At 48.0% G+C, this 21,334-nt stretch overlaps 2 protein-coding genes across 11 annotated transcripts in view; one reads left to right on the top strand and one right to left on the bottom strand.

The window, feature by feature from the left end:
• ddx4 (DEAD (Asp-Glu-Ala-Asp) box polypeptide 4) overlaps nucleotides 1–6,225 on the bottom strand; it is a 163,119-nt gene extending 156,894 nt beyond the window's left edge. For all 5 annotated transcript variants that reach the window (XM_068033103.1, XM_068033076.1, XM_068033140.1 and 2 more), the window contains exon 1: nucleotides 6,046–6,225. The gene's annotated coding sequence lies outside the window, so the exon portion shown is untranslated. The remainder of the gene's footprint in view (nucleotides 1–6,045) is intronic.
• The window catches only part of slc38a9 (solute carrier family 38 member 9), a 90,484-nt gene continuing 74,298 nt past the window's right edge, over nucleotides 5,149–21,334 (top strand). Inside the window, exon 1 of one of the 6 annotated variants that reach the window (XM_068033183.1) lies at nucleotides 5,149–5,190. The gene's annotated coding sequence lies outside the window, so the exon portion shown is untranslated. Of the gene's footprint in view, nucleotides 5,251–5,326; nucleotides 5,427–21,334 lie in introns of those variants that run through there. The other 5 variants (XM_068033175.1, XM_068033193.1, XM_068033213.1 and 2 more) reach the window with 5 other exon arrangements.

Below are 21,334 nucleotides of genomic sequence, written 5' to 3'. Positions count from 1 at the left end.
TTGATAGCACTGTCGAGTACCCCTTCCATCACTTTGCTGATGCTCGAGAGTAGCCTGTAGTTGGCCAGGTTGGATTTGACCTGCTTTTTGTGCACAGGACATACCTGGGCAATTTTACACATTGGCAGTTGATGCCAGTGTTGTAGCTGTCCTGGAACAGCTTGGCTTGGGGCATGGCAAGTTCTGGAGCAAATGTCTTCAATACTATTGCCGGAATGTTGTCAGGGCCCATAGCCTTTGCAGTATCCAGTGCCTTCAGCCATGTGGCAGACACGTGGCAAATGAAATTTAATGCAGAGATGTTTAAAGTGGCACATTTATAAAACAAAGGGTACAATTCTAAAGGGTGTGCAGGAACAGAGAGATGTGGCTGTCTACATGCACAAACAGTTAAAGGTGGCAGGGTCTGTTAAAGAAGTTGTGAAAACAGCTTCTGGGATTCTAGGCTTTATGGACAGAAAGATAGAGTACAAAAACAAGGAAGCTATGATGAACCTTTCTAAAACTCTGGTTTGGCCTCAATGGGAGTACAGTGCCCAATTTTGGGCACCACACTAGGAAGTATGTCAAGGCTTTAGAGAGGGTGCAGGAAAGACTTATAAGAATGGTTCCAGGCATTAGGGATTTCAGTTACATGGCTAGATTGGAGAAGTTCTGCTTGAAGAGAACGTTGAGAGGGGATTTGATGGAGGTGTTCGATATCATAAGGGTCTACACAAGTGGCTAGAGAGAAACCATTGGGATCTGTGACCTTTCATCAGAACAGACCTGAAACATTAATTCTGCTTCTCTCTCCACAGATGCTGCCTGACCTGCTGATCATTTCCAGCACTTTGTTTTTATTTCATATTTCCAGCATCTGCAGTATTTTGCTTTAATGTTCCCACTGGAGGATGGGTCCAGAACCACAGGATACAAGGTGACTGAGAAAAGAACCAACCAGAACATAGGGAAACACTCTTTTTACGCAAGTGGTCAGGATTTGGAATGCACTGCCTGAGAGTGTGGTGGAGGCAGATTCAATTGTGACTTTGGAAAGTGCAGACTGGGTGACCGTTTTGCGGAACACCTCCGCTCGGTCCGCAAGCAGAACCCTGAGCTTCTGGTTGCTGGCCATTTCAACACTCCCCCCTGCTCTCATCTCTGTCCTGGGATTGCTGCAGTGTTCCAGTGAACATCAACGCAAGCTCGAGGAACAGCATCTCATCTACCGATTAGGCACACTACAGCCTGCCGGACTGAACATTGAGTTCAATAATTTCAGAGCATGACAGCCCACCATTTTACTTTCATTTTTAATTGTTTTTTTCTTTTTTTACATTTTTTACCTTTTTTTTGCATTTATTTCATTTCATCTTAGTTTTGTTCAGTTTGCTTACCAACTGTTTTTTTTTCATGTTTGCACTTGCTGCTGTTCAATATTCAGTCCATTAACACCTATTCTGTACTGATGCTTTGTCTTTCAACACACCATTAAGGAACTTCAGGAGACTCGCCTCCCCGCGAGTGGCTCTCTAGCAGAGCAAGACTACACCTTCTTCTGGCAGGGCAGGGATCCTGAAGAACCAAGACAGCATGGAGTGGGCTTCGCCATCAGAAACTCCTTGCTCAGCATGATAGAGCCTCCCTCAAATGGCTCGGAACGCATACTGTCCATCCGAGTGCTCACCACCTCTGGTCCAGTACACCTACTCAGCATCTATGCTCCAACACTCTGCTCCGCACCTGAAGCTAAAGACCAGTTCTATGAACAACTCCATAACATCATTAGCAGCATCCCCAACACCGAACACCTATTCCTGCTGGGAGACTTTAATGCCAGGGTTGGGGCCGACCATGACTCATGGCCCTCCTGCCTTGGGCACTATGGCGTTGGAAGGATGAATGAGAACGGGCAGAGACTGCTTGAGTTGTGTACCTATCATAACCTCTGCATCACCAACTCGTTCTTTCACACTAAACCCTGTCACCAGGTTTCATGGAGGCACCCAAGATCACGTCGTTGGCACCAGCTAGACCTCATTGTCACAAGGCGAGCCGCCTTAAACAGTGTTCAAATCACACGCAGCTTCCACAGTGCGGACTGCGACACCGACCACTCCCTGGTGTGCAGCAAGGTTAGACTCAGACCAAAGAAGTTGCATCATTCCAAGCAGAAGGGCCACCCGCGCATCAACACGAGCAGAATTTCTCACCCACAGCTGTTACAAAAATTTCTAAATTCACTTGTAACAGCCCTTCAAAACACTCCCACAGGGGATGCTGAGACCAAGTGGGCCCACATCAGAGACGCCATCTATGAGTCAGCTTTGACCACCTACGGCAAAAGTGCGAAGAGAAATGCAGACTGGTTTCAATCTCATAATGAAGAGCTGGAACCTGTCATAGCCGCTAAGCGCATTGCACTCTTGAACTACAAGAAAGCCCCCAGCGATTTAACATCCGCAGCACTTAAAGCAGCCAGAAGTACTGCACAAAGAACAGCTAGGCGTTGCGCAAACGACTACTGGCAACACCTATGCAGTCATATTCAGCTGGCCTCAGACACCGGAAACATCAGAGGAATGTATGATGGCATGAAGAGAGCTCTTGGGCCAACCATCAAGAAGATCACCCCCCTCAAATCTAAATCGGGGGACATAATCACTGACCAACGCAAACAGATGGACCGCTGGGTTGAGCACTACCTAGAACTGTACTCCAGGGAGAATGCTGTCACTGAGACTGCCCTCAATGCAGCCCAGCCTCTACCAGTCATGGATGAGCTGGACATACAGCCAACCAAATCGGAACTCAGTGATGCCATTGATTCCCTAGCCAGCGGAAAAGCCCCTGGGAAGGACAGCATTACCCCTGAAATAATCAAGAGTGCCAAGCCTGCTATACTCTCAGCACTACATGAACTGCTATGCCTGTGCTGGGACGAGGGAGCAGTACCCCAGGACATGCGCGATGCCAACATCATCACCCTCTATAAAAACAAAGGTGACCGCGGTGACTGCACCAACTACCATGGAATCTCCCTGCTCAGCATAGTGGGGAAAGTCTTTGCTCGAGTCGCTCTGAACAGGCTCCAGAAGCTGGCCGAGCGCGTCTACCCTGAGGCACAGTGTGGCTTTCGTGCAGAGAGATCGACTATTGACATGCTGTTCTCCCTTCGTCAGATACAGGAGAAATGCCGTGAACAACAGATGCCCCTCTACATTGCTTTCATTGATCTCACCAAAGCCTTTGACCTCGTCAGCAGACGTGGTCTCTTCAGACTACTAGAAAAGATCGGATGTCCACCAAAGCTACTAAGTATCATCACCTCATTCCATGACAATATGAAAGGCACAATTCAACATGGTGGCTCCTCATCAGAGCCCTTTCCTATCCTGAGTGGTGTGAAACAGGGCTGTGTTCTCGCACCCACACTTTTTGGGATTTTCTTCTCCCTGCTGCTTTCACATGCGTTCAAATCCTCTGAAGAAGGAATTTTCCTCCACACAAGATCAGGGGGCAGGTTGTTCAACCTTGCCCGTCTAAGAGCGAAGTCCAAAGTACGGAAAGTCCTCATCAGAGAACTCCTCTTTGCTGACGATGCTGCTTTAACATCTCACACTGAAGAATGCCTGCAGAGTCTCATCGACAGGTTTGCGTCTGCCTGCAATGAATTTGGCCTAACCATCAGCCTCAAGAAAACGAACATCATGGGGCAGGATGTCAGAAATGCTCCATCCATCAATATTGGCGACCACGCTCTGGAAGTGGTTCAAGAGTTCACCTACCTAGGCTCAACTATCACCAGTAACCTGTCTCTAGATGCAGAAATCAACAAGCGCATGGGTAAGGCTTCCACTGCTATGTCCAGACTGGCCAAGAGAGTGTGGGAAAATGGCGCACTGACACGGAACACAAAAGTCCGAGTGTATCAGGCCTGTGTCCTCAGTACCTTGCTCTACGGCAGCGAGGCCTGGACAACGTATGCCAGCCAAGAGCGACGTCTCAATTCATTCCATCTTCGCTGCCTTCGGAGAATACTTGGCATCAGGTGGCAGGACTATATCTCCAACACAGAAGTCCTTGAAGCGGCCAACACCCCCAGCTTATACACACTACTGAGTCAGCGGCGCTTGAGATGGCTTGGCCATGTGAGCCGCATGGAAGATGGCAGGATCCCCAAAGACACATTGTACAGCGAGCTCGCCACTGGTATCAGACCCACCGGCCGTCCATGTCTCCGTTATAAAGACGTCTGCAAACGCGACATGAAATCGTGTGACATTGATCACAAGTCGTGGGAGTCAGTTGCCAGCATTCGCCAGAGCTGGCGGGCAGCCATAAAGACAGGGCTAAATTGTGGCGAGTCGAAGAGACTTAGTAGTTGGCAGGAAAAAAGACAGAGGCGCAAGGGGAGAGCCAACTGTGCAACAGCCCCAACAAACAAATTTCTCTGCAGCACCTGTGGAAGAGCCTGTCACTCCAGAATTGGCCTTTATAGCCACTCCAGGCGCTGCTTCACAAACCACTGACCACCTCCAGGCGCGTATCCATTGTCTCTCGAGATAAGGAGGCCCAAAAGAAAGAAAGAACACCATTAACATATTGTTTGCCTTTGCTCCATGACCTTTTGGTCAGCTATGTGGCCTTGTCCAATCTGCACCTTCTCCTTTGTTATCTCTTGCCCCACCCCCACCTCACTTGCTTATAACCTGTGACATTTTTAATATTTGTCAGTTCCGAAGAAGGGTCACTGACCCGAAACGTTAACTCTGCTTCTCTTTCCACAGATGCTGCCAGACCTGCTGAGTGGTTCCAGCATTTCTTGTTTTTATTTCAGATTTCCAGCATCCGCAGTATTTTGCATTTATTATCTTGGAAAGGGAATTGCCTAGCGAGCTAAAAAGAAACAAATTGCAGATCCATGGGGAAAAGGCGGTGGAGTGGGTCGAGCTGAGTTGCTCTCGCAGAGAGCATGCAGGGACACGACAGGCCAAATGCTCTCGTTCTGTGCTGTGCAATAGGTTCTCATCCTTCCATCTGTGAAAGATGACGGTGCTGTAACCATTCTGATTCACAGGGGTCTCAGCCAGTCAGACACCACGTGATCCTTCGGCACACCCCGCCCCCCGCGTGGACAATAGAGGCGCGGCTCGGTCTGGCACGTGACCTCGAGACGGGAGCCCGCTTCAAAACGTTTATCAGAAGGTAGCAAGCCGCAAATAGGCGAACCAACGGCGCGCTTGACACGGTGTGTTTTTTCCATAGGTAAATTTGACATTTTTAGGGGATGATTTACGATCAGCCGTCCAGGTAGTAAAGCCTTCTGGGAATTGTAGTTCCTCTGACGTTGGCTGGGCTGTGGGCTGTGGGCTGCGTCTGCGCACACCGAGCGGGTGGTTGGGCTGGCGCCGTGTTGGAACGTTGGATGACCTGGAGCTCAGGTAAGGCAAGGCAGGTGCTGCTGCAACAACTTGTGGCACTGGGGGGGGGGGGATATGGTTGCAGCTTGAGGCTCAGTCACTTAGAGAAAGTAATATACTGCAAATTGTGGCAAAAACGGGGCTGGGGGATGGGAAGACACAGCAGGTCACCCTCTGGACCAGATCGAAAGATACAAATTTCTGGCTTCAGTACTGCAGAAACTCTTAGTTCATTTATAGGAAGTACTGATTTTCATTGGAGAATGGTAAGAACAGATTCTCACTTCCTAGTGCCTAGGTCTCTGTGTGTCTTGGTTAGCCTGTGGCAAAATCGGACATATCCACGTCAATCATATTCCAACCACAACTGTTATAAGTGATGGTTTATAGATATTTGTTAAGGACGGGATTAAGTTTGTTTTTGATTTGTCCCTCCCCCACGCCCCGAGTAAACTGTCTCGGTGACATTTGAAGAAGCCCACTCTCAAATATTGGGAATGTGACACTTCTCGGATTTTATAATAGGCAAGAAAACCACAACTTTCATTTAAAACTTAGTGGAACTATTAAGATTTATAAGAATATAACAGAAAACATTAAAACGCCCAAGCTTAAGGGGTCAAGATAGGCTTTGAAATACCTGTTCAGAAGTTGTGCTGCTCATATCGTCCTGACTGGCTGGTTTTTGTGGCTGCAGCTGTCGCATAGACTGTATTTCTCCGATTTCTTGAAGTTGTAATTAATTTGACTGTTTCTGATCTAGAATGAGTATCTTTCGGTTTAAGGATCACTTTCAGATTTGTTTACGTCCGTCTGAAAATTTAAGGAAGAAACCTTTGAATATCCGGAAATATTGGTCCAACTTGCTGGGCGGTGCTTTTCTTAGTCATCCTTATGTCCCGTACACCTAAACTTCAGTTCTACTATTTATGCTTTGTAAGTGAGCCAAAAGTGGTAGTATAATTGTAGTTAGTTTTTTCACAAGTCAGTAATCATGAACTATTATTTGGAAGTTTTGCAGAATTTGCTTGTGAGAAGTATTGATGATTTTCTATTTTTGCAATTGAAGTGTTTTGGAAAAGGGAAGCATGGCAAAAACAGATGATGGGGTTGTAGCTTTAATTCTCTGAAAGTTAATGACTTGAACAAATAACTAACGGTAATTGCAGAAAATGGGAAGGAGATGCATTTTTTTAACTTTATAAAGACTGAATGGATTAGTCCAGATGGCATAGTGAGTAGATGTACTTGCTGAACAAATGAAGTTATTTCTGGCTTTTATCCTACATATGCGGTGGTCACTACTGGCAATTGGAAGTACAAGATTGTGTTTAAAACCCTGGGTTAGGAAAGAGGAAAATAAGCCAGCACGCTCTATTTGCTCAATATGAAGTGACACCTATTGGAAAGTGTGTACTTGTTCCATGTGGATAGGACCGAGTACCGTTTTAACTTTTCATTATGTGCATATATAAAGCTTAAAAGTTTTTGCACTGACATCCATGCTTGCACATATTCTGGAGCTAACTGTGGAATTGATCACAAATTCAAGAAATCAGAGACTGTGTAAATGTACACTGTGTGACAGCTGCACATGCAAAATGAGCTAGTCTTTCATTGACATGAGCAGCACAACTGGAACCTCAAACATACACTGGTATTTCAAAGCCTTACCATAAATGTACCACCCAACTCTTTGGGGTTTAACAATTCTCTGTTTTATTCTCAAACCTTGAGATTGTTAAAACTTACAGGAACTATCAAAATGAGTTGGTTTACTTTGCCCATTATAAATTCCAAGTAGTGCACTGTGATGGCCATCATGTGGCCATGTGCTGCTTTGGGTGAGCAAGTGGAGACACAATTGGCCATATCCAGCAACCTTGAGAAGTGGGTATTGAGAAGTTCAGTTCTGCAGTTCGTATATCAGCCTAGGTGAATTTTTACCATGAATGTCAGATACTATTTACATTGCATAAACTTTTGGGATTTTGACAGTTAGTTAAGGATGGTATTCTGCAATTGTATGCATTTTCCAGTAGCCTGTTGGGTTTTTGTGCTAATCGCTCCAATTGTTAACAATATCAAGAAAGGCAATAATAGTGTAAAGGGAAGAGCGTTTCTAGAGTGTGTTCAGGAGAATTTTCTACATCAGTATGTTTCTAGTCCAATGAGAAAGGAACCATTGCTGGTTCTGGTTCAAGAGTCAGTAGGGGAACATTTAGGGGACAGTGGCCATAGCATCATAAGGTTTAGGTTAGCTCTGGGAAAGGACAACAAGCAATCCAGAATAAAGATAATTAATTGGGGGAGGGCCAACTTCAATGGAGTGAGAACAGATCTGGCCCAAGTAAATTGGAAACACAGATTGGAAGGCAAAACTGTAACAGACCAATGGACCGCCTTTAAAGAAGGGTTAGTTTTGGTACAGTCAAGGTACATTCCCACAAGGGGAAAACTGATACAGAGCTTCCTGGATGACAAAAGAGATGGAGAGTAAGATGAAGCAGAAAAAGGTGCATGTGATATGTCAGGTGGATAAGACAATTGAGAACCAATATAGAAGTGAAAAAGAGGTGAACAGAAGAGACTTACAACCAACCTAAAAGTGCATCTAAAAGTCTTGCATAGGCACAAATGGTAAAATAGCAGTAAAAAGGTGGAATGGGGCTGATTGGGGACCTAAAAGGGGATTTACATATGGAGGTGGGGGGTATTGCTGAGGTACTAAATGAGTATGTGGTGGCCCTGACCACTGGTTGAAAAGTTGGGAGCAAGCCCGCCTGCTCCAGATCTGGAAATCGTGCCGCTATTTTATTTGGCACAGGCCCTTAATTGGCCGCAGTTGGAACTTTTGCCTCCAAGAGCTGCCAGTCAATCGGAGGGCTGGTAGCTCCAGTCCCAACAGCACCATTGGGAGTAATGGCTACTGCTGGGACTGCACCCAGCAAGAGGATCCACGATGGCCGCTGGCTTCGGAGCAGCAAAGTGGGTATCAGGCCTTCCCAGGGCCAATCGGCTAGGCTCCAGTAAGGGGTGAGTGGGTCAGAGCGCAGGGCGGATAGGGTTAGTTTTAGTGGGGGGCAATTTGTGCTGCTGGTGGGGAGGAGGAGGGATGGGTTCGACTGTCAGTGGGGCACTGATCAGGACGGCCCCCTCCCCAGCACATAAGGAGGCTGCCAGGTATTACTGGGCAGCCTCCTCAGGTGCTGAGGTGCTTGATTGTTGCTGGTAAAATTAATAGGCCACAAGGGCTTCAGTTGGCCCGGAGCGGGTAGGCTGTTGGCCACCAATAGCAGTGGGGGCGGATAGGCAACGGTCGCGGCACCCCTGCCTCTCACACAATTTTACGCCCTGCTCCCAGGTTGGGGTGGTGGGTGGGTTGCACATAAAATTCCAGCCAGTAAGTTGCATCGATCTATACCAAGGAAAACAGTGCTGCCCAAGTCATGGTGAAAGAGGGGGTAGTTCAGACTGTGGGCTAAAAATTGATAGAGGAGGTATTAGATAGGCTGGCTGTACTTAAAATTGACAAGTCACTAGGACTGGATGAGATGCATCCAAGGATACTTGGGAAAGTAAGGGTGGAGATTGCAGAGGCACTGGCCATAGTCTTTTTCTTTACATGCTTGAGTTTTTGATGAGGTAATAGGGTTGATGAGTATAATATGGTTGATGTGGCATACATGGAATTTGAAAAGGCATTTGATAAAATGCCTATAACTGGCTTGACAGCAGAGTTAGAGCCCATGGAATAAAAGCGACAGTAGTGGTATGGATACGAAATTGGTTGAGTGGCAGGAAACCGTAGTTGTGAACAGTTCTTTTTCAGACAGGAGAAAGATATATAGTGAGGTTCCCCAGGTGTCAGTGTTGGGAGCCCTGCTTTTCTTGATGTATATTAATGACCAGATTTGGGTGTACACGACACATTTCAAAATTTGTAGATGACACAAAACTGGAAGTATTGTGAACTGTGAGGAGCATAGTGATAAACATCAAGAGGATGTCTTAGAATTTGCAGTTTTTGGAACCTTGGGGAGTATGTGTGAGCTGTCCTCTTGAACAGATGACTTGTCGAATGTTCTGTTGGGTGCATTGACCCTGATTGCAAAGATTTTTTTCGAACAGACTGTCCTAGCAGAAATTGAAACCAAAAACCTCAGGTTTCGGGGGGGTGGGGGGGACTGAAACTAGTTCGAGTCAGATTAAAAAGGAGACAGCCATCCAAACTCGGATGTCGGGAAGGTGCATTTTACAGGCAGGTTTTTAAAAAAAGTGAAGACGAGAAGTGGTTTCTGTTAACTAGAGGAACTGATTAACCAGACTGGGCCATACAGTGTCTGGAGTGTCCCTGAAGTGCATGGTAAAGGTAATGTTGGTAGATCCATGCTATCAGGCCTGAGTGAACAGAACTGAGAAGGTTCTGGAGAAGTACAGTACCTGTGGAGTTCGGGATTAAAGGGGAACTGCTATCAGTTGGGAATTGGTGACTGCATCTTGGAAGACAGGATCTGGAGATCTACCAGAGGAATTTCAGAGGAAAGATGTGAAGGCATTATAGAATCATAGAATGGTTACAGCACAGAAGGAGGCCATTCGGCCTGTCGTGTCCATGCCAGCTCTCTGCAAGAACAACCCTCACATAGTTCCATTCCTGCGCCTTTCTTTCCCCTCCCCCCTACCCCCCACCCAATAGCCCTGCAAATTATTCTCAGATAATTATCCAATTCTCTTTTGAAGGCCTAGGTTGAATCTGCCTCCACCACACTCCCAGGCAGTGCATTCCAGATCCTAACCAGTCGCTGCCTAAAAACATTTCTCATGTTACCGTTCGTTCTTTTGCCAATCACCCTTAATTGGTATCCTCTGGTTCTGGATCCTTCCACCAATGGAAACTCTCCCTATCAACTTTGTACAGATCCTTGGGCAACTCGATCAAATCTCTTAATCTTCATCCCTGGAACCATTCTTGTGAATTGTTGCTGCACCCAGTAAGATAATTAATTAAATGGGGGAGAGCCAGGTTCAATGGAGTGAGAACAGATCTGGCCGAAGTAAATTGGAACCAAAGTGTAGAAGGCAAAACTAACTGAACGATGGGCTGCTTTTTAAAGAGGAGCTAGCTTCAGTACAGTCAAGTACATTCCCAAACAGTGGAAAGGGTAGGGCAAACCGATCCAGAGCTCCCTAGATGACGAATGAGATGCAGAGTAAGCTGAAGCAAAAAAAGGGTGCATATGTCCGATGGATAAGACAATTCACAACCAGGCTAAATGAATGGGAAATCATGCTTGATAAACCTGTTGGAGTTTTTTGAGGATGTTACTAACAGAATTGATTAAAAGGGAGTAGGTGGATGTGGTATACTTGGATTTTCAGAAGGCTTTTGATAAAGTCCCCCACAGGAGGTTGGTTAGCAAAATTAAAGCACATGGGATAGGAGGTAATATACTTGCATGGATTAAGGATTGATTAACAGGCAGAAAGCAGACAGTAGGAATAAACTGGTCATTCTTGCGTTGGCAGGCTGTGACTAGTGGGCTACCGCAGGGATCAGTGCTTCGGCCCCAGCTGTTGACAATATGTATCAATGATTTGGGTGTGGGGACCAAATGTATTTCCAAGTTCGCGGAAGGCACAAAACTGATGGGAATGTGTGTGAGGAAGATGCAAAGCAGCTTCAAGGGGATTTGGACAGACTTGGTCAGTGAGCAAGAATGAGGCAGATGGAATATAATGTGGAAAAATGTGAGGTTATCCACTTTAGTAGGAGGAACAGATGTGCAGAGTATTTCTTGAATGGTAAGAGATTAGAAAATGTAGATGTACAAAGGGACCTGGGTATCCTTGTCAATAAGTCACTGAAAGCTAACGTGCACTTGCAGCAAGCAATTATGAAGGCTAATGGTATGTTCGCCTTTGTCGCAAGAGGATTTGAGTACAGGAGTAGCGAAATCTTCCTTCGGTGTATAGAACCTTGGTTAGACTGAACCTGGAGTACTCTGTGCTGTTTTGAGGGAGTGCAATAAAGGTTCACCAGACTTGTTCCCTGGATGGTGGACTGTTCCATGAAGAGAGATTGGGGAAGCTGGGCCTATATTCTCCAGAGTTTTGGTGAATGAGAGGTGATCTCATTGAAACTTACAAAATACTTAAAGGGATAGACAGGGTAGATGTAGCTAAGATGTTTCCCCTGGTTGGGGGAGTCTAGAACCAGGGGACACAATTTCAAAATAAGGGGGACGCTAGTTGGGACAGAGATGAGGAGAAATGTCTTGACTCAGAGGGTTGTGAATCTTTGGAATTCTCTACACCAGAGGGCTGTGGAAGCTCAGTCATTGAGTATGTTTAAAGCAAAGATTGACAGATTTCCAAATACAAATGACATATGGGGATATGGGAATAGTGTGGGGAAAAAGGCATTGGTGGATGATCAGCCATGATCATATTGAATGGCGGGGCAGGCTCGATGGACTGAGTGGCCTATTCCTGCTCCTATGTTCCTAAATATTAAGAGTTTCGAGGAGAAGTGGAAAAAAAATAAAAGCAAACAGAATGAGAAGGTTCGCAGCTAACTTGAAAGGGAATCTAAAAGTCTTCTACAGGCACGTAAATAGTAAAAGGGTGGGGTAAAAGGAGGAATGGGGCTGATTAGGGACCTAAAAGGGGATTTATGCATGGAGGCAGAGGGTGTGGCTGAGGTACTAAATGAGTACTTTGCATCTGTCTTTACCGAGGAAGCAGATGCTGCCCAAGTCATGGTGAAAGAGGAAGTAGTTGAGATCGTGGTGTATATGAACTTCTAAAAGGCCTAAGCTTGAGTGTACAGGACACACTTCCAAAATTTGCAGATGACACAAAACTTGGAAGTATACTGAAACAAAAACAAGAAATGCTGGATTCACTCAGCAGGTCTGGCAGCATCTGTGGAAAGAGAAGCAGAGTTAACGTTTCGGGTCAGTGACCCTTCTTCGGAAGGGTCACTGACCCGAAACGTTAACTCGAAGTATACTGAACTGTGAGGAGGATAGTGATAAACTTCAAGAGGCCATGGACAGGCTGGAATGGGCAGACACCTGGCAGGTGAAATTTAATGCAGCCAAGTGTGAAGTGATTCATTTTGGTATGAAGAATGAGGAGAAGCGATATAAATTAAAGGGTACAATTCTAAATGGGATGCAGAAGAAGAGGGACCTGGGGATATATGTGCACAAATCATTGAAAGTTGCAGGGCAGGTTGAGAAAGCGGTGAATAAAACATATGGGATTCTGGGCTTTATTGACAGGCATAGAGTGCAAAAATAAGGAAGTTATGATAAACCTGTATAAGACACTTGTTTGGCTTCAACTGGAGTATTGTGTCCAGTTTTGGGCATCACACTTTAGGAAGGCTGTTAAAGCATTAATGAAGGCGCAGAAAAGATGTACGAGAATGGTTCCAAGGATGAGGAACTTCAATTATGTGGATAGATTGGAGAAGCTGGGTCTGTTCTTCTCCGAGAAGATTTGATAGATATGTTCAAAATGATGAAAATTGGATAATTATGTGAAGACAAATTTGCAGGGCTATGGGAAAAGGTGGGGGATTGGGACTAGCTGAGTTGCTGTTACAGAGAGCAGGCACAGATGTGACGGGCCAAATGGTTGTCTCGTGCTGTAACCATTCTATGATTCACTGATTTTATTCTAAAGATAACAGAGTTCTCTTGATAACATCGTGAGTCTTATTCGTAGCTGATCATACAAAGCATAACAATTGGCTTCTGTCCCTTGGATTTTTAGCTGGTGCAATGCTGGGAAGTTTTTTGTATGGACATACAATTGAGCCTTACTGTCAAAATTTGCTCAGCCTGTTGGCTATCAAGCTATACTTCAGCAAAGATTCAACTTTAAGTGAGGGGAAGAGTGGCAACCAAGAAAATTAAATTTTCCTTGGGTTGGATGAGAACCATAGTCTGTAAAATAACTTTTTGCTCTACTAAATTGTGTAGACTAGGCTCAATCTCTGATCTGTGCACTTGCCTCCTTAATTCCAGATTTGTCTTACTACAACTGAGGATGTTTTTTGAGCCTCTGTGCACTCAAGTGTTGATGCAGAAGAAAGTTAAAACCACCCTATAGGTGGTGGGCGATATGGTAGTAATTTATTGATGCCAAGTTTTGAAATCTGTTTCTATTTGGATGTTTCTAAAGCAGATTTTTGGAATTTGCATTGGTGTAAATTTTGAGGCAGACTGAATGGACAGTAACATCTAACCTTGATTGCCCATCAACTCAGTTTTATAACTATTGCAGATCGAATTAACAGCACAGAAATGGATCATTCAGCCCATCAGGTCTATGCCAGTGTTTGTTTCCTATGAACCTCCTCCCACTTTACTGCATTTCACCCCATTACCATATCTTTCCAGTCCTTTCTCCCTCATGCATATATCTAGCTTCCTCTTAATTATATCTATGCTACTCATCTCAACCACCTTCAAATATTAGTGAGTTCCACATTCTCACCAGTCTCTGAGTAAAGAAGTTTCTTATCGAAGGCCTTTTGAAAGTCCATGGATGGGCATCCACTACATTACCCATTTCTACTCTTTCTGGTTCTTCAAAGAATTCAATAAGATTGATCAAGAACTTCCCCTTTCAAAATCTATGCTGCCTATTGTGTTCAGTTTCTGAATGTTTTTTTTCTATTACATTTCTGTATCAACATCTTTCCTTCCACTGACATTCAGCTAATTGGTCTGTTACTTCCCAGTTTAGTTTCTCGTTCTCTCTCTCTCGTATAAGAATAACATTATTGCCTCTTATATATGGATAGATAGATTTAGGTGCCTCTGCAATCTTTTCCCTGACTTATTTTAGTATGCACTGATCAAATCTGCCCAGACTAGTTTTATCTGCTTTTCGCTTGTCTTATCAGTTATCGCCTTTTTTTTTATATATGCAGAACATCAGCATGTAGACTTTGCTTGCCTGGTGTGCTTTTCAGATGTTGTTAGACTTGTTGATACTCCTTATATATTTCCAGAACTTTGTTTTTAGTTCTTTGACCTGACGGACAGCAACCTTTTTCCAGTCTTGTCCATGCTTTTTATAAAGAAGCCCAGTTTTCATTTGTACTTGAGTATGTGGGTGTACACTTCAGAAGCAAAAATATTCTTTATTGGTGCTTGTCATGTATGATTTGCCAAATAATTGTTTTGTTTGGGATATAGTTTCAGCCTTTTTGAAACTTAGTTTTTTTTTTAAGAACAAGAAAGCCTTCCTATTTTCTCTTGTACTTGGGTGCGAGGATATATCCTTTTCAGCCATCATCTCTGCTCCTCCATTGAATCCCTGTTGAGCAATGCTTTAATTTTCAAACTCTCAAGGTTTTCCAAATCTCTCCATGGCCTTGGCCCTCCCTGTCTCTAATCTCCTCCAGCTCACAATCCTCCAAGTTCCTGTGCTCCTCCAGTTTTGGCTTGCACATCTGCAATTTTAATCATTCTACCATTGCTGACTGTGCCTTCAGCTGCCGAGTACCTAGGTTTAGGGAGGGAATTCCAAAGCTTGTCTGTTCAACCTCTCTTTCTTTCTTTTAGGATGCTACTTAAAACCTACTTCTTTCACCAAACGTTTGGTCATTTGGCGTAATATCTTTGTGGCTTCGTGTCATTTATTTGATAAAGCTCCTGCAAAGTGCCTTAAAGGTTTGCTGTGTTAAAGGCACTAAATAAATACAAGTTTTTATAATGACAACTGATGAAATTAAACTGAACATCCTGATGGCTGAAATGACGCTAAATTCTTGCTAAATTCAGTTTAGTAAGAATTTCAAAAGTTGCATCAAGATTTTATAGTTCATATTGCTTAAGATATTATGAAACAAATTTCAGTTTACAAACCTGCAGCCTCATAGCTTATGGAGACAGCAACGACAATAACAATTGACATTTGTCTGAACACGCAAATGATAGGCCAGAAAAGGCCTACTGGTCCAACCAGCCTGTCCCACATATTTGTGGGACAAATATCCGGGTTCACTTCTTTGACCAGGAGTCCTCCCCCTGACCAGCAGACCCATTCACCCAAAGAACAAAGAACAGGACAGCACAGGAGCAGACTATTCAGCCCTCCAAACTGTGCCGATCTTGATGCCTGCCTAAACTAAAACCTTCTGCACTTCCGGGGTCCATATCCCTCTATTCCCATCCTATTCATGTATTTGTCACGATGCCTCTTAAACGTCTCTGTGGTACCTGTTTCCACCACCTCCCCCGGCAACAAGTTCCAGGCACTCACCACCCTCTGTGTAAAGAACTTGCCTCGCACATCCCCTCTAAACTTTGCCCCTCTCTCCTTAAACCTATGTCCCCTGGTAACTGACTCTTCCACCCTGGGAAAAAGAAACCTGCCTCCAGCATTCTCCCTCTACCTGGACCCCTCCCCCTGGCCTCTTACCTGCTCTTGATCTCTTCATTGAAAACTGTCGGCGAGACATTGGTCATCTCAATTTCTCTTTCCCCCCCCTCTCACTCACTCTAACCTGTCCCCCTCTGAACTTGAGGCACTCCGTTCTCTCCGGTCTAATCCCGACATGGTCATCAAACCTGCAGACAAGGGTGGTGCTGCTGTTGTATGGCGTACCGACCTCTACCTTGCAGAAGCTCAACGCCAATTCACAGACACTTCTTCCTACCTCCCTCTGGACCATGACCCCACCATCGAACATCAGGCCACTGTCCAAAGGACTGTCACTGACCTCATCTCCTCTGGAGATCTTCCGTCTACAGCTTCCAACCTCATAGTCCCGCAACCCCGGACAGCCCGCTTCGACCTCCTTCCCAAAATCCACAAACGGGACTGTCCCAGCAGACCCATTGTGTCAGCCTGCTCCTGCCCCACTGAACTTATTTCTTCCTGTCTTGACTCTATATCTTTTCTCCGCTGGTCCAGTCTCTTCCCACCTACATCCATGACTCTTCTGACGCCCTACGTCATTTTGACAATTTCCAGTTTCCTGGTCCCAACCGCCGCCTCTTCACTATGGACGTCCAGTCGCTTTACACCTCCATCCCCCACCAGGATGGTTTAAGGGCTCTCCGCTTCTTCCTTGAACAGAGGCCCAACCAATCCCCATCCACCACCACCCTCCTCCACCTGGCTGAACTTGTTCTCACAGTGAACAACTTCTCCCTCAACTCCACGCACTTCCTTCAAGTAAAAGGTGTCACTATGGGTACCCGCATGGGTCCTAGTTATGCCTGTCTTTTTGTGGGATATGTCGAGCATTCTTTGTTCCAGTCCTACTCAGGCCCCCTCCCCCAACTCTTTTTCCGGTACATTGATGACTGTATCGGTGCCGTTTCCTGCTCCCGCCCTGAACTGGAAAACTTTATCAACTTTGCTTCACAATTTCCAGCCTTCTCTCACCTTTACATGGTCCATCTCTGACACTTCCCTTCCTTTCCTCGACTTCTCTATCTCCATCTCTGGGGATAGGTTGTCTACCAATATCCATTATAAGCCCACCGACTCCCACAGCTACCTGGACTACACTTCTTCGCACCCTACCTCCTGTAAGGACTCCATTCCATTCTCCCAGTTTCTCCATTTCCGACGCATCTGCTCTGATGATGCCACTTTCCATGATGGTGCTTCTGATATGACCTCCTTTTTCCTCAACTGAGGATTCCCTCCCACTGTTGTTGACAGGGCCCTCAACCGTGTCCGGCCCATTTCCCGCACCTCTACCCTCACCCCTTCCCCTCCCTCCCAGAACCGTGACTGGGTTCCCCTTGTCCTCACTTTCCACCCCATCAGCCTCCATATCCAAAGGATCATGCTCTGCCATTTCCGCCACCTCCAACGTGATGCCACTACCAAACACATCTTCCCCTCCCTTCCCCTGTCAGCATTCCGAAGGGGTCATTCCCTCTGCGACACCCTGGTCCACTCCTCCATTACCCCCACGACCTCGTCCCCGTCCCATGGCACCTTCCCCTGCAATCGCAGGAGATGTAATACCTGCCCATTTACCTCCTCTCCTCCTTCTCCCCCCCCCCCCCTCTCTCCTCCTTCTCCCCCCCCCCCCCTCTCTCCTCCTTCTCCTCCCCCCCCCCCTCTCTCCTCCTTCTCCTCCCCCCCCCCCTCTCTCCTCCTTCTCCCCACCCCCCCTCTCTCCTCCTTCTCCCCACCCCCCCTCTCTCCTCCTTCTCCCCACCCCCCCTCTCTCCTCCTTCTCCCCCCCCCCCTCTCTCCTCCTTCTCCCCCCCCCCTCTCTCCTCCTTCTCCCCCCCCCCCTCTCTCCTCCTTCTCCCCCCCCCCCTCTCTCCTCCTTCTCCCCCCCCCCTCTCTCCTCCTTCTCCCCCCCCCCCCCTCTCTCCTCCTTCTCCCCCCCCCCCTCTCTCCTCCTTCTCCCCCCCCCCCTCTCTCCTCCTTCTCCCCCCCCCCCCTCTCTCCTCCTTCTCCCCCCCCCCCCCTCTCTCCTCCTTCTCCCCCCCCCCCTCTCTCCTCCTTCTCCCCCCCCCCCTCTCTCCTCCTTCTCCCCCCCCCCTCTCTCCTCCTTCTCCCCCCCCCCTCTCTCCTCCTTCTCCCCCCCCCCCTCTCTCCTCCTTCTCCCCCCCCCCCTCTCTCCTCCTTCTCCCCCCCCCCTCTCCTTCTTCTCCCCCCCCCCCCCCTCCTTCTTCTCCCCCCCCCCCCCTCTCTCCTTCTTCTCCCCCCCCCCCCCTCTCTCCTTCTTCTCCCCCCCCCCTCTCTCCTTCTTCTCCCCCCCCCCCCTCTCCTCCTTCTTCTCCCCCCCCCCCTCTCCTCCTTCTTCTCCCCCCCCCTCTCTCCTCCTTCTTCTCCCCCCCCCCTCTCTCCTCCTTCTTCTCCCCCCCCCTCTCTCCTCCTTCTTCTCCCCCCCCCCTCTCTCCTCCTTCTTCTCCCCCCCCCCCTCTCTCCTCCTTCTTCTCCCCCCCCCCCTCTCTCCTCCTTCTTCTTCTCCCCCCCCCCTCTCTCCTCCTTCTTCTTCTCCCCCCCCCCCTCTCTCCTCCTTCTTCTTCTCCCCCCCCCCTCTCTCCTCCTTCTTCTTCTCCCCCCCCCCCCTCTCTCCTCCTTCTTCTTCTCCCCCCCCCCTCTCTCCTCCTTCTTCTTCTCCCCCCCCCCCTCTCTCCTCCTTCTTCTTCTCCCCCCCCCCCTCTCTCCTCCTTCTCCCCCCCCCCCTCTCTCCTCCTTCTCCTCCCCCCCCCCCCTCTCTCCTCCTTCTCCCCCCCCCCCTCTCTCCTCCTTCTCCCCCCCCCCCTCTCTCCTCCTTCTCCCCCCCCCCCCTCTCTCCTCCTTCTCCCCCCCCTCTCTCCTCCTTCTCCCCCCCCCCCCTCTCTCCTCCTTCTCCCCCCCCCCCCTCTCTCCTCCTTCTCCCCCCCCCCCTCTCTCCTCCTTCTCCCCCCCCCCCTCTCTCCTCCTTCTCCCCCCCCCCCTCTCTCCTCCTTCTCCCCCCCCCCTCTCCTCCTTCTTCTTCTCCCCCCCCCCCCCCCCTCTCCTCCTTCTTCTTCTCCCCCCCCCCCCCCTCTCTCCTCCTTCTTCTTCTCCCCCCCCCCTCTCTCCTCCTTCTTCTTCTCCCCCCCCCCCTCTCTCCTCCTTCTTCTTCTCCCCCCCCCCTCTCTCCTCCTTCTTCTTCTCCCCTCCCCCCCCTCTCTCCTCCTTCTTCTTCTCCCCTCCCCCCCCTCTCTCCTCCTTCTTCTTCTCCCCCCCCCCTCTCTCCTCCTTCTTCTTCTTTTCTCCCCCCCCCCCTCTCTCCTCCTTCTTCTTTTCTCCCCCCCCCCTCTCTCCTCCTTCTTCTTCTCTCCCCCCCCCCTCTCTCCTCCTTCTTCTTCTCTCCCCCCCCCCTCTCTCCTCCTTCTTCTTCTCTCCCCCCCCCCTCTCTCCTCCTTCTTCTTCTCTCCCCCCCCCCTCTCTCCTCCTTCTTCTTCTCTCCCCCCCCCCTCTCTCCTCCTTCTTCTTCTTCTTCCCCCCCCCCTCTCTCCTCCTTCTTCTTCTTCTTCCCCCCCCCTCTCTCCTCCTTCTTCTTCTTCTCCCCCCCCCCTCTCTCCTCCTTCTTCTTCTTCTCCCCCCCCCCTCTCTCCTCCTTCTTCTTCTTCTCTCCCCCCCCCCTCTCTCCTCCTTCTTCTTCTTCTCCCCCCCCCCCCTCTCTCCTCCTTCTTCTTCTTCTCCCCCCCCCCCCTCTCTCCTCCTTCTTCTTCTTCTCCCCCCCCCCCTCTCTCCTCCTTCTTCTTCTTCTCCCCCCCCCCCTCTCTCCTCCTTCTTCTTCTTCTCCCCCCCCCCCTCTCTCCTCCTTCTTCTTCTTCTCCCCCCCCCCTCTCTCCTCCTTCTTCTTCTTCTCCCCCCCCCCCTCTCTCCTCCTTCTTCTTCTTCTCCCCCCCCCCCTCTCTCCTCCTTCTTCTTCTTCTCCCCCCCCCCCTCTCTCCTCCTTCTTCTTCTTCTCCCCCCCCCCTCTCTCCTCCTTCTTCTTCTTCTCCCCCCCCCCCCTCTCTCCTCCTTCTTCTTCTTCTCCCCCCCCCCCTCTCTCCTCCTTCTTCTTCTTCTCCCCCCCCCCTCTCTCCTCCTTCTTCTTCTTCCCCCCCCCCCTCTCTCCTCCTTCTTCTTCTCCCCCCCCCCCCTCTCTCCTCCTTCTTCTTCTCCCCCCCCCCAACATTGGGGAGACCAAACGCAGACTGGGTGACCGCTTTGCGGAACACCTCCGCTCTGTCCGCAAGCTGGACCCTGAGCTTCTGGTTGCATGCCTGCTCTCTTGCTCCCATCTCTATCCTGGGCTTGCTGCTGTGTTCCACTGAACATCAACGCAAGCTCGAGGAACAGCATCTCGTTTACCAGTTAGGCACACTACAGCCTGCCGGACTGAACATTGAGTTCAATAATTTCAGAGCATGACGGGTTCCCCCATTTTACTTTTATTTAGTTATTTTTTCTTTTTTACATTTCTTACAATTTTTTTTCTTTTGTTAATTTCATTTCATTGTAGTTTGTTCAGTTTGCTTACCCACTTTTCTTTTCATGTTTGTACTTGCTGCTGTTCAATCCTCAGTTCGTTAACACCCTATCTGTACTAATGCCTTGTCTTTCAACACACCATTGACATATTGTTTGCCTTTGCTCCATGACCTCTTGGTCAGCTATGTGGCCTTGTCCAATCTACACCTTCTCCTTTGTTATCTCTTGCCCCACCCCTGGCTGACTTGCTTATAACCTTTGACATTTCTAATATTTGCTAGTTCCGAAGGAGGGTCACTGACCCGAAACGTTAACTCTGCTTCTCTTTCCACAGATGCTGCTAGACCTGCTGAGTGGTTCCAGCATTTCTTGTTTTTATTCCACATATTTGAGATGTTTTATGCATTACAGTACATGTAATCTCTGAAGCAAAAGAAAAGCCAGTTAAGGGGTAATGCCTCTGATCTTCAGAAGATCAAATTGGCCTTGATTTGCACGTCCTACATCCAAGGTTACCCCAGCCAGAATCGGGTCCAGCAGTTTGGCCAGTATGTTGCAAGTCCAACTAGAGAGGGCATGGAATGGACTTGGTTTTAGGTAGTGAAGCAGGGCAGGTGGAAGAATTGTCAGTGGGAAAGCATTTTGGTGGTATCCATTGCCTCTACTCCACTTCTACCAGTATTTGGTCAGATTCCCCTTCCTTAGTAAACACTTAGACAAAGTACTTATTACGTATTCTAGCCCTGCCATGTGTCTCTAAGCATATATTCTTGTTGTCCTTAATAGGTCCCACTCCACCTCTTACTACCTGCTTAGTATTTATTTGCATGCCATAATTATGGAAAAAGAGAGAGAGAGAGAGAGAGAGCAGGAGCTAAAGTTCTAAATTGGCATAAGGCCAATTTTGGTAAATCACTTCTCAGCTTAGTAAAATTGGACTGGAAACAATTGTTGAAGGTTAAATCAGTGTCCGA

The sequence above is a fragment of the Heterodontus francisci genome, chromosome 1 (assembly GCF_036365525.1).
Source record: "Heterodontus francisci isolate sHetFra1 chromosome 1, sHetFra1.hap1, whole genome shotgun sequence".
NCBI lineage: Eukaryota > Metazoa > Chordata > Chondrichthyes > Heterodontiformes > Heterodontidae > Heterodontus > Heterodontus francisci.
The sequence above is the reverse complement of the archived record's forward strand: the minus strand, read 5'-3'. Positions and strand labels throughout refer to the sequence as shown.